Genomic DNA, 14,053 nt, shown 5'->3' with positions numbered 1-14,053 from the left:
GTGGACAAACGAATTAGACAAAGTTGGTTCAAAAATTTTGAGGTCGCAGTTCTGGCTTCACGGAGCCAAACGATAATTGTTTTGCATTTCACACAATATCTTCTTGGTTTGGACTGAAGCTGGAGATGGAGACAAACAGAACTTACACAGACAGAATTGTGAGATCATCTGTCATTATGTCGTATAAATATGATTGATTTCATTTCGATTTTTTTTACGAATCCTAAACTTGCCCTATACCTACCTACATACATATTACATAAATACATACAGTACGTTCTCGATTAACGCAAATCTCGATTCAATCAACCATTGTTGACGCAGTAATCGCAACTCTTCTACAAAAATTGACTCGATAAGTGCAACTTTCAATACGAAAAATCCATGAACTGACCAGAATTTAACATTTATTGAAATAGTGTTGATTGTTCAAAAACTGGAAGATATGTAAATTTTTAAAATCTAACAAACTAAAAAATCCAAACAAAAATGTCCCATTTTTTCGAAATAAAATAATTAAAGTTGTATAAAAACTAAACATACGTAATTACGTACTAATCTAAATGAATTAACTTTTATTTGTGTCGTTTCATATCAATTACATTTTAATGAACAAAAATTTGTTGCATTAAAAATATTTCTTAGTGTTGGTTTTCTGATATTTTCGCTTATCATCTCAGATTGAGCCTAAAAAATATTTACTCGGTCATTGCAACAACCGCGGTCATTGCAACCACCCTTGTTTTAATAAGTTGCGTTAATGGAGAATGTACTGTATATCGCAAGTAAAAAAAAAAAATTAAAAAAAAACAACCTATAGTTGTATTTACATAATTAAGATTAGATTTTATTATATAAGGGTAGGTAGATTATGCATTAGAGTGACCGCAAGAAATCGATTTTCGAAATTTGGTCGGGGAACCCCATAAAATGTTCCGCCTTTGCAGATTTTTAGATAGCCAATATTTCAGCTCGATTGGGTAAGTCTAAATGGTGCCGACACTCGCTCAAAGTATCAAAAATCTCTGTTTTTGCACTGTTTTTCGAAGAAAATTAGCTTTAGCTCCCAAACAGATGGGGTTATTTTCACGTTATTTTCACTTTTCATATATTAAATTAAAGGTAGTGTTGTTACACATAATTCAGATGCTAAATTTGTTTAGTTTTACTAAAAAAAATATTGTCATCAATTTAAATTTTCAGTACTTACCTCAAAAAGAGCTGAAGTGCAAACTCGATTTAAAATGAAACTTTTTTTAACTGTTTTATTTAAAAAAGCGAAACATTTAACAGATTTGTAAAAACTTAACATCGTGTTAATTTTTTAGTACATAATTAATGAAGTAAATACTATAAAAATTTAATCAAGAGATTAACTTAGGTAAATTAGTTTTGGAAGCATCAGGATACAATTTTTGGCACTCACTGACTACTTGAAGTACATATTGTATTTGTTCCTCATCTTTAGTTAAAATGTTATTAAAATCGGTTATTAATTTGACCCCTATTTCTGCCATGTCATTTACGACTTAAAGTGATTGCACTTTTTTAAAGACTTCTTTAAAATGCGGGTTTTCGGGTCAAAGACGATTTGGAGGTTCTTTGAGAAAACTTGTGTCTATTTTCAATCGGCTGAAAAAGTTCAATGTTTCTTTGTTTACAATATTTTTAACCCTGTTGTGACAAATTTTTCAACTTCATGTGTCTGTAGCTTTGGATTTACTATTATTTACTATTCTTTTAATATTAAAACAAAAACGCAATAGAAATAATACTCACTCTCATTTTAAGTTAATTTATTTTATATAAAAAGTAAAATTAGCAAAAAGTTCGAGTTTATTTTAATAAAATTATTGAACTACCAACGACTCGTGACTTATGAAGCTTAAACTTCATAAAAAATAAAACAGCAAATATGTATTTGAAAACTGCATTTAATTTTTTTTTTCTATAACAGAAAAATTATTTCTCTAAAATTTAATTTTTTTTTTCTATCAAAAGCTTAAAACCTGAAAATTCCATAACACTTCGTTGAATATCTTAAGCTTTGTTTTAGTCTGTCACGACAATTAAGTTAGCCCGACGTTAAAGCGCTCCCCTATCAATCCAGGCATAGCAGGTTCAACCCCCAGTAAGTGCCCTTTTTGTTTCTTTTTTTTTCAATCAATTTTACTCTGTGCCTATTGTTGATAAAATTATTATATATTATACGAGAAGCATTTCGATTAGATACCTTACATCAATCTATAGCATGGAAAGTTTCATTTTAAATCGAGTTTGCACTTCAGTTCTTTTTGAAATAAGTACTGAAAGTGACAATGACAATTTTTTTTTAGTAAAACTAAACAAATTCAGCATCTGAATTATGTGTAACAACACTACCTTTAATTTAATAAATAAAAAGTGAAAATAACCCCATCTGTTTGGGAGCTAGAGCTAATTTTCTTCGAAAAACAGAGATTTTTGATACTTTGAGCGAGTATCGGCACCATTTAGACTTATCCAATCGAGCTGAAACTTTGGCTATCTAAAAATCTGCAAAGGCGGAACATTTTATGGAACAAATTTTTTTCTATGGGAGTTGCGGTCACTCTATTATGCATACATAAAATATATGCCTGTATTTATTAATTAAATTGATTAAAAAATTCCTTCCATGGAATAAGTCTTGCCTTGTATCTCCAAAATTTAACTGATATTTTATTAGAAAATAATGGAAAGGTGTCGTGACACAAAAATATATAGCAAACCCAAAAGAAAAAAAAATAGGATTTTTATTTGGTAACAGGATGTAGACCAGTGCCAATAACTTTTGAAAAAAAAAGTATTAGCAGCATAAGGGTGGTGGGAAAATTAAGGATAAATGGTATGAAAGGGGAAAAATAAATTGCCCCCATACGGATTGGGGGAAAGGGGGTGGGTGAGCGTTAAATATCGTGTTTTTTACAATTTCTTCCAAAAGTAGACTCATCTATAAAAGTTATATGCAAAAATTGTAGATGATAAAAAGGTCTACATTCTACAACTTTTACTTAATTATTTTTTAAATAACCTCAAAAACATTAAGAAAAATGCAAAAATACGAGATTTTTGTTTATTATTTTTATCTTTTACAAAAATGTTAATTTTAGAATTTTTTTCTCAATATTGTGTTATTTCTCTGCCCATAGCTATATGTGTATACTATACATACACTGTATAACACTCGGAAAATACTCGGGTGAAGACTTTTTTGTATGGCTTGGTTCGCTGATTACGAAATAAACATTTTATAACACCCCTAAAACGTGGATTAAGAGACACAGAACTTATGATGCCGGTTGTAATTAATGAAACCGGTTTTCGGTGTTTTTTCGGTTTTTTCCTTTCGGTTAAACCGACCGGCTTTAAACTGAGCAAAAAAAACCGGCTTTTGAGCAAAACGGTTTTCGGGCTTTTTGCTTGATTTGACAATGACAAAAAAATTGAATCTAATTTGAAAACCAAAAAAACTTTCCGAAGAAAATCCCTTAGCTTTTTTAGTTTAATTTTCTTAACTCACCCTTATACTATGTTTCCTCATACATACCTTTAATCCGAGATTAAGATAAGTAGTAGGGTGGGTCAAAAAATCGAAATTCTTTTTTGTTGATTTGGTACTCCGAAAAATCGATTGCTAGACACCTCTAGAATATACACACCAAATATGAGCTCTTTATATTAATGGGAAGGTTCTCCGCTTTTAAATTTTTTATTTTTGCATCAAGCTTCTACAAAAAAAAAATTATTTTTTTTATAAATCGACTTTTCTGCAAATTTCTTTGATTATTCTTGTAGGAAATTGAACGCTCTACAAAAAAGATCTCATACTCTTTTTTCGTTTATCTAACCGTTGAATAGATATTTGAGGTCCAAAAATCGAGAAAATCTTTAAAAATTCGTTTTTTGTTCTTAATTTTGTAACAAATTGAAAAATTATAATAATCAAACGCGCAAGACTTTTTCTTGTAGGAAACAGATTGGTCCACAAAAAAGGTCTTAATAATTTTTTTCAATAATCTAACCATTCTAAAGATATTCGAGGTCAAAGTTAAAAAAAATATGAAAACATTTTTTACTTTTCAAAATTTCCAATTCACTGAAAATTCAATATTTTCAAATTAACAAGATGTTTTCTTGTAGGGGCTTAAACGTTCTATAAAAAGTTCCTTGGCAGCAAATTAATTGCTTTAACCGTTAAGAAGATATTCGTATCCAAACCAATGCCCACTGATTTCAATAGTTTTCTTATGAAAAGTATTCATTGCGATTTGAATACGATTATCTTCTAAACGGTTAAAGCAATTAATTTGCTGCCAAGTAACTTTTTATAGAACGTTTAAGCCCCTACAAGAAAACATCTTGCTAATTTGAAAATATCGAATTTTCAGAGAATTTCGATTTTTTGATTCGATTTTTTTTAAGTAGATTTAGAATAAATCTCGAGATTCATTCTAAATCTACTTCGCTAAATCTCGGATTTGGGCTTACCTACCCTAAATCCCAGATTTTTACCTACCCTCATTCCGATTTTCTGCCCGAAATATTTAAAATTTAAGTAGCGGTCTTTGACTCGGAACAGCACTGGCAAACCAAATTAAACTTTTTTGCCACAAGAAACCAAAATATACTTTTCTAGAATCTGCAATCAGAAAAATTCGTTCTTGAAATATTACCGTGATAAAATGCAAAAAAAGCTTTTTTTTAACGGTTATAATTGAAAAACGGAGACTATAGAATTTTTATGATTGCGAATTCTGGTTCAACGACCCAAAAACCTCTAGAAAAGTATATTTTGGTTCTTGTGCCAAAAATTCTGTGACCACCAACTTCAACTTTAGATTAAATTTAGTTTCTATTTGGCTTATTAAATGAAACTTAAAATATCTCGAGAATTAAAAGACATATCGGAGATTCTTATAATCACCGCTACAAATTTGTTTATAATTACCCCACATAAAAATATAACCTCGAAAACATCCAAAATGACGTTTTTTAGCATTTTACAACGGCAATATTTCAAAAGCGGAGGCCAATCAAATTGTTCTGACTTCAGATTCAGCACATCAAAAACCTCTAGAAAAGTATATCTTGGTTCTTGTGGCAAAAAAAAGTTCAATTTTGTTGACCAGTGTAAGTGAAAACACTCAAATCAGTTGAAAGTTGGCGATGCTAGAGTGGCAATAGCTGAAGGTTGAATAAAACGTTTTTTACGCAAAAAAAAAATCAAGATTTTGGAGGTATATTGAAATAACAAAAAAAAAGCCGTTTCACTATTTTCAACACAGTGCACAGTGTGTCGTCCCCTTAAGATAAATCACTTTTTTTTTTGTTAAAAATTAATATTTTTGCTATTAAAATATAATTTAGAAGTGTCAACTCATATGAAAACATATTTATCTTAGAAAATAACCCAGGTTATGTATTCAAAATAAGCTCCGAAACATGAGTACCTCGGAAATCGAAAATATTTTGAGGAATTTATGGGAATCTTTGAGAGTGTATATTTCACGTTTGGTAATTGTTTGAAAAATTTTGTTAATGTTATTTTGTTTATTTGAGTGTTGTTGTAAAACGTATAACAAAAAAAATTAAATTTATAAAATTATATATGAGTTATTAAAATTTCTTTGATATATGGCCAAAAAAAAAAATTAATTTTTAAACTTAATTAAAAAAAAAAACATATAAAATCATATCGATAATTTTTTTATATTATTTTTCCTTAGGCCTTTACTTAATATTGGCAAAGTTTGGTCTGCTTCTGTTTGCGATTACCAGTGATATTCACATTTATGTGCTACGAGTCAAGTATTCAAAATAATTCATTTTTTGAGAAACATCTTCAAGGGGATCACAAAAATGAAAAAATCGATGTTTTTAATAATTTTTAGCCATACACAAGTAACAAAAAGCTGTTTATGTAATTAAAAATATATTAAATATTGTTTTCAACGAGAAAAAAATTATATTTTTCTGCATACTAAATTTTTAATATAATTACTTGACCCGGCCTTGCTCTACTGTGTATTATAGCGTATTTACCAACCTCATCGATATAAGAATTTACGAAAATGCAAATAAAACGTTATTTCAAAATTTGAAAGCGATTGACAAAAAACTATTCGAGATTTGCTATGAAACGCAAATAAACATACGATTTTTTTGTATAGAGAAGATAAACAAAACAAGTTGACTTCAACTTAAGATTTCTCAAAGTAGAAAAAAGATATTGAAAAGATTTAAACGGGCTTTAAAAGAAAACATTTAGTTCTTTTAGAAACTGTCACAAATTTATTTAAAATAAATCACCACGTTCAAGAACATAACCTCAAAAACTGTTAAAAAACGACATTTCAGATTTTCTAACGTGAATATTTCAAAAACGTGATATGATAGAATTTTTCTGACTTCGGATTCGAGTTCAGCACACCAAAAACCTTACGAAAAGTATATTTTTTTATATATATAAAAAAAAATTAATTTTGCTCACAAGTGGCTTCTTCAATAAATGTTAATTTCATAAATTATACTAAAAAAAAGTAATAGGTTGTTTAATTTGTTAATTTGTAATTTTTTTTCTATTCCTGCCATAAAAACACAAAAAAAGATATTAAAACTCCAAAAACTTAGCTGCAAGTATTTATGATAAACTTTTGTATGGGCTCGACACACTGTGCAGTGTAATTATTTATAATATTTTTTGCACAACACTTATGTATATTTTGACGCGAATAAATTTGTTTCATGCTTTGAATTTTATTTATTTTATCACCGCACTAACAGGTGTTATCAAAAATATTCTTAATGATCGTAGTTAAGTTACTGTTATATTTTGTTTATTGAATTCATAGTTTTGTAATTCAATTCAATTTTCCATTCGCATTATCTGTTCTTTTTAGTACTAATGACAAATCAGTGATGGGCTGGCCAAAACTTGGCGCCTGATGTACTTTTGAAAAGAATTATTGAATACAATTGAATTGAATTATTAAAAATATTATCATTCTTCGACTACAAAGTTTGTTTGTTGATGGAATATTATTTATAAATACATACAGGGTGTCCCAAAAGTTAACATCGAAACGAAAACGGTAGATAGGGTAGGTGGTGACAGTTATCAGAAAAATAATTAAAAAATCGCAGCCACATATTTTGTGAGTTATCGGCATTTGAATAAAAGTCGAAAAAATGGTCACCCTGTGACGGTTTTTTATGTGCCGTGACTACAAATCTTAATTTTTCTCATTATTTTCTTTTGTTACGGAACCTTGAATAACCCTGCTACCAAATGCATTCAAAAATGTTTAATCAGCTGCATCAGTTTTAAAGAAAATATTACTTTTTTGCCCAACTAAGTACTAAAATTTTTTACATGACTCTAATTCAATGAACCGTAGTGTAAACGAAATGCACTACGATATTTCGGCAAGTTACCTTAAAAGTTGGTGTGTTCAATTCTCTTTTCAAAATGGTATAACATTGTTGAGAATATTCCATAAATAACCGAGATAAAATTTATTTTATTTAAGTCGGATTTCTTAAGAAAATAAATTTTATCTTCGGTTATTTATGGAATATTCTCAACAATGTTATACCATTTTGAAAAGAGAATTGAACACACTAACTTTTAAGGTAACTTGCCAAAACATCGTAGTGCATTTTTTTTATACTACGGTTCATTGAATTAGAGTCATGTAAAATTTTTTAGTACTTAGTTGGGAAAAAAAAGTATTTTTTCCTTTAAAACTGATGCAGCTGAGTTAAAATTTTTGAATGCATTTAGTAGCAGGGTTATTCAAGGTTCCGTAACAAAAAAAAATAATGAGAAAAATTAAGATTTGTAGTCACGGCACATAAAAAACCGTCACAGGGTGACCATTTTTTCGACTTTTATTCAAATGCCCATATCTCACAAAATATATGGCTGCGATTTTTTTAATTATTTTTCTGATAACTGTCACCACCTTCCCTATCTACCGTTTTCGTTTCGACGTTAACTTTTGGGACACCTTGTATAATAAATATAAGAGGGCGGTATTGGCTGCAATAAAACTGTGAAAAAACAAAAATAGATACCTCACCACAACGCCAATTTTTTCAATCTTGAGCAAAACTTGTATTTCCATTCAAGTGAGTTACAGTGTCACAAAAGTATACATGTGTATTAGGGCGTTCGTTATTTTTGAATCTAGTTCCTTAGTGGAAAATCTGTTTCTAAATAATAAAAAAAAAAAATGCCCTAATTTTTTCAGATTTTTATTTTGACACTAGATGGCGCCCCAAGAGGGTTAAAGTTTTTTCTCATTTGAAATAGGTATGTGTTGACTTATGAGGCCATTTTTTTTTTTTAGATATATAGACTTAAATGAAATATTTTTGATGAGGTTCTTGTCTACATTAAACAACGTTTTCAAAAAGGTATAAACCATTTTTCTAGGACCAGGGGTTCAGTCAGGCATTTTTTTTTTATTATTTAGAAACAGATTTTCCACTTAGGAACTTGATTCTCGAAAAAAAACCTAAATAACGAACGCCCTATTGTGTATATCATAAACTGGTATTATAATTCAAGGTCAGAGGTACCTCCATAAACACGGTAAAGGCAAATTTTTATGGAACGTGATCGTTCTAAGCCTGGAATGAATTTTTTTTTCGTAATTAGGTCTTTCATATATTTCGAAAAGTTTCATCCTTGTGATGTACTTCACAAACGGATAAAATGTGATTTTGCATTTAACACTTCAAAAAGATTGTCAAATAAAATTATTATTCTTTGTAGCCTATACATAGTTATATTTTGTTATATCCTGATAGGTTATATCAAAATAGCCTACAAAGAAGAGCTGTGTTTTTTGGCATAGTTATCCGTATGAGCAGTTGGCGTTTACATGTATTACGAAAACAACACGTAGCTGCCGATAGGAATAGAAGCTTAACCAAGCTGCGGATAGATTTTTTACGCGGTGTATAAGTTTACGTTTTCCTTTCTCTTGGTTCGTTTCTATAAATTTTCATTCAGTTTTGATATTTGGGAAATCCTACTGCGGATAGATTTGCCAAAAAACAGCCCTAATGTGAGCTAAACGAAAACCAGCTCATAGTAGGCACTCGGACACTATAAGTCAATCGCCCAGCTTTTTTTCATCTATGTAAGGGCTGCCCCTGATATAATAAATAATTGAATATTTTGAGTTTCAACAAGCATTCCTCAATTTTATAGATAAAGTTTTTTTTGTATTTAATGGATACGGATTGGTAGCTTTATTATGCCGGCAATGCCTCTGCCGGCTAGTTGACAGTAGCATTGTTGCTTCAAATTAAATTGAGCTTCATTTAATATTGAGATGAATATACATACAAACCCAACAGCGATGATCATCACTATAATTCTTGATGATGCCCCTCTTCGTCAAGAGCTCTAGGTTTCAATTAAGTCTTCCGTTTCAAATTTTATTTTTCATTATACTTGTACGTATAAGATGTGTGAAAGATTTGACAATTTTTGTTTACTTGCGCGTATTTATAACAACTTAGTAATTGAAAACTATTGATGTTATGAAAGATTATTTATTTTAGTTATTTGATACCTTCAATTGGGTTGTCAAAATAAATAAAGATAGATATCATTTGTATGTTATTGGCTAGGTTTAAGTTTAACGAAAATATATACATAGATATATTTGATAACATAATCAAGGCAAATGCCTGAGAATGCCATTTTTACTCTTTATTACTAATTTTTGAGGTATAACGGGAAATGGGATAGGTTTAAAATGAACAAAATGAAAAAAAAAACTCTAGAAGGAGTTTGGAAATGTAGTACCTACGTCAAAAGATTTTACCTACATACAATTTTCTATTTACAGTGAATTTTGAATTGAATTTCTGCAAAAACTAAAATGCACGACTGGGTCGTACGTTCAGTTCAAAGCACTTTCATGTTAGTTTACTTGTAGATTATAAGAGTGGCCTCTAAGGGAAGAGCGGATATGAAGACCAAATTTTTGTTCCATAACAATTTTTTTTGTATTATTTGGCTTTTTGAGAAAAACCAAAAATGCAGTTTTATTGGAATTGCTTTGAATATTACGTATGCAAAGGTTATTCAAAATCGTTAGAGCCGTTTTTGAGAAAATTGTAATAACTGAAAACATTAGTGATAAAAAAAAACGAAACACAACATTCCCATTATACCTACGTAATTTTTGAGAAAAACTAAAAACGCAGTTATGTTAGAAATACGTGTATTAAATTAAATCAAAAGCGTTAGAGCCATTTTCGAGAAAATTGCAAAAACTCGAAAATTTTGTATGGAGTACCTACATCCTACACGTACTGAGCGAGATACATATTAAAAAAAAAAAAAAAAAAAAAAAACAAAATAAAAACAACCTTGTAAATTACGAAAAAAAACATTTGTACCTAATTTAAAGAAAATCCGTCTACGCCTTTAGGCTGTAGCTACATGTACAGATGAATTCGACTTAGAGTGATTGAAAACAGTCCAAGAACCTAAAGAATTTGTTCGAGTTAGAGGGAAATCGGACTTAGAGGGAGGTCGACTGTATTGGGAATACTTTCGTACGATAACGCAAAGGGCAAAGTTAGGAAAATCCGTTCCTTGGTTGTCAAGCCACATGAAATAAAAACATCAATCTGAAAGTTTTCAAGAATATTCTTGATCAGGGGTGGAATCGGCTAAAATGATATTTGATTATCATATTTTTTATTATCAAATTTGATAGTCAACTATTTTCCATCTGTGTAAGGTGATCGTTTTGAGATCATTTTTAATTTTGGTTTACTTGGTATCACTTGGGTTTTACATCTGTCAAACGTCAGTAAATTTCAAAATAACCGATGCAGTTTCAGTTTTTCACTTCCATAGCTACAATAATTGAGAAGATAATTATTAAAAACGTAAGTTAATATTTTTTAAAACGCTTAGAATAATAATTTATACCTAACTTTAATATATACTTAGCAAACAAAACTCGAAAAGAATCGCTTACAAAGAATCCCACAAAATATTGTATAAACTTTCAATTCAGATAGCAGATCTATGTGTAATATATTCAAAAAAGTATCTTATGTTATTCGAAAATTTTGTACGAGTCTATTAAAAACACGAAATATTATTTTGAAATTAATTTTTTGTGTACAAATTAAAAAAAAAAACATCTTGAAATAACGCAAAAATCATTGCACCAAATTTTATGAAAATTTGCCAATTTAAAAATCAAAACAACTCATACGAAACCATGAAACGCAGGCTGTAGAAGAAAGCACATCTACTTTTAATTTGCGGGATAACGATTAAAATTCAAATATACAGGGTGTCCCGGAATAAGATAACGGCATTTTAGGGGGTGATTCTTAGGTATATTCTAAGAAAAATATTGTTCTACAGTAACGCTCTATCTGCATAGTTGATACCACTTAACGGTGATTAAGAAAACACTTACTTTGGTCACGAGAATTTATTTGAGAAAAGAACTGTCGATTATGTCGCGATGTTTTCCGGGTAAAATCTTTTTTTGTCGAAAGCTCTCAATAGGGTTGAATAATTAGCTTAACAAAAAAATTAGAGTGAAAAGATCTTTGTCACTTGTTTGAGTGCCATCCCGACTATTAATTGCCTAATTTCTCCTGCGTAGCCGGCAACCAGCGCACAGTGGATCGTCTAGTACAAAATTCCGGTCATGGGGTAATTTTTTTTTTTCGTTTATGGTACGAATTTTTTTTGGATTGGACAGATTATAGTCCCTTCTTTCATAATCCACAAGTTATTTTTATGAAAATGTTTTAGTTTCCAAGATACAGAGTCTCAAGTCCCCACTATTTCACAAGAAAAAAAATTATGTTTTTCTTAGAAATTTTCATACTCTTATATCTGGCTCATTTTTTAAGATATTTTCTTGAAGTAAGTAAGTAAGTAAGCGAAACGGAAATTTGTATAAAAAAAACAACAGAACGAAAAATTTTGCTATGCTTTTCGTTTCACAGCACACCAACTCGACAAACGACATTCTTACCTGTACTTGAATACTTGGAGATCAAGATCATTAAAGCCCAAATAAAACATAAAACTTTGAATTTTTCACTAATATTTTTTCAGGTCAAATTTCTTGGTCCAAAAGAATTTTGCGCCTTGTGAATTTTTATTTCCAGTTTTTTGTCTTCAAAACTATTTTCAAGTTATAATTTATTGACTTTATTTAATTAATTTTGACTTTCGTTGCTGACTTTGGAGGCTTAGAAACATTTTTGTTTCGCTTCAGATGCGTACTAGGTTAGCTTAAAATAAGAAAAAAAAAAAAAAAAAACAAATTGGTGGTTTCGAATTAAAATTTGTCATATAAACAATTTGTTCTCTGAATTGTTCTTATTTAAGAAAATAAAACGAATTTTTTTTGGTTTTTTAAAAAATTTAAACTTAAGTAAGATTACTATTTAATCCAGTTTTTTGTTGATAAATTTGTTTTAAAAATATATACAATTTCATTTGTTCGTTCATTCATTCGTTGGTCGCTCATATGCAGATTGTACATTTTTGTTTGCATTACTAGCTACTTGTCTTTTATATTAAGCTGTAAAATGAATTTTTGAAAAATAATTTTAGTGTATAAGTAGGTATATCTTATTTTGTTTTGTTTTTTTTTGACGGAATCCATCATTTCATTTCATTTCTAAGTTGGCAATAATAATATTTTATCATATTTTTACCGACTTCCAAAAAGGAGGAGGTATTCAATTCGTCTGTATTTTTTTTTAATGTTTGTTACCTTACTTTGGACTGAGGGAACCAATTTTGATAATTCTTTTTGTATTGGAAAGCTGGTGCCATTTCAATTTCGTCGTTATTGCTATAGAAACTATGAGAAAAACCATAAAACCCAGTTTTGATCCATGGAAGTCGGTTTTGTTTTTTTGATAAAAATGATTATTTATGTTTATGTTGATTTTTCATAATAACACCAATTCATTTTTTAATAAAACATAGGTTCACATTTACATAAGACATGATAATCATTTTTAAGGTAGTTTTTGTTCTTAATAATTTTTTGTATGCAAATAATCGGTTTTTTAAAAGACTGTTAAACAAAATTGAAGACGCTTTTTTTTACTTGATAAATAAGACAGCAACGTAAAATATTAATTTTATTTGTAGTACAATAAAGATTTGGTAATTTTTGTATGTTAACTGCAATTTTAAGTAAAAACAAATTAAGGAACTAAAAAGTTTTTGTAATTTTTTTATTAGATTCAATTATATGATTTTCAAGAAGCAATATAGCGAAAACCGTTCCAGGATCCGTTCATTAGATCAGAAGTTACCGCCCCATGACCACTTTTTCATAGTTTCGATTTACTGTGCCGGTGAGTGTCAGGTTTCAAAAGAGGGAAAGAAAAAATAACAAAGTTTTCTAGATTTAAAAAAAAAAAAAAAAATCAAGATTAACTTAGAAACAGCAAAAGGGATAGTGACAACAATTTCAAATCTGTTTCTTTCTGCGAAAAAAAGGTATTGAGAGAATAGACCAAATAAATTGCATTATAAGAAGGGACGCAAACCCAGAGCTCCCTTCAAATAATGATGTGGGTGATGTTTAGTGACTTATTATAGCAATCTACATCTTTGCACATGTAGAGAAATCTTTCAGCTCAGCTGTTAAGGGACTATCACAGGCGCTCATTGCTTGATAATTTAACAAAAAATTTATGGAAGTTCAATACTTACATTATTATTTTTTATATTTTATTGTTTGTTTGGATAAATGCCTTTTTATGCCTTTTTGGGTGTTTTATTTTGCCTTTTTTTGATTTTTAAGTCCACAACATGCTATCCCTGCTTATGTCCATTCATTATTTCAAAGTTCCTTTTTATTATCACCACTTCCTCGAAAAATTCGAGGTTTTAATTTTTGATTTTTTGATTTCTTATATTTAACCAACGTTTAACTTATAATTATGTACTTTGAACTATAAGAGCAATTACGTGCGATCCAGTTGTGCATTTTATGTCTTATGT

The 14,053-nt window shown here is 29.4% G+C and overlaps 1 protein-coding gene across 3 annotated transcripts in view; it reads left to right on the top strand.

The window, feature by feature from the left end:
- The window catches only part of LOC129907846 (low-density lipoprotein receptor-related protein 1B), an 81,969-nt gene that overhangs the window by 10,201 nt on the left and 57,715 nt on the right, over nt 1–14,053 (top strand). The window lies entirely within an intron of this gene.

Source organism: Episyrphus balteatus, chromosome 1, assembly GCF_945859705.1.
Source record: "Episyrphus balteatus chromosome 1, idEpiBalt1.1, whole genome shotgun sequence".
Taxonomy (NCBI): domain Eukaryota; kingdom Metazoa; phylum Arthropoda; class Insecta; order Diptera; family Syrphidae; genus Episyrphus; species Episyrphus balteatus.
This window is presented reverse-complemented; position numbering and strand designations above follow the sequence as displayed.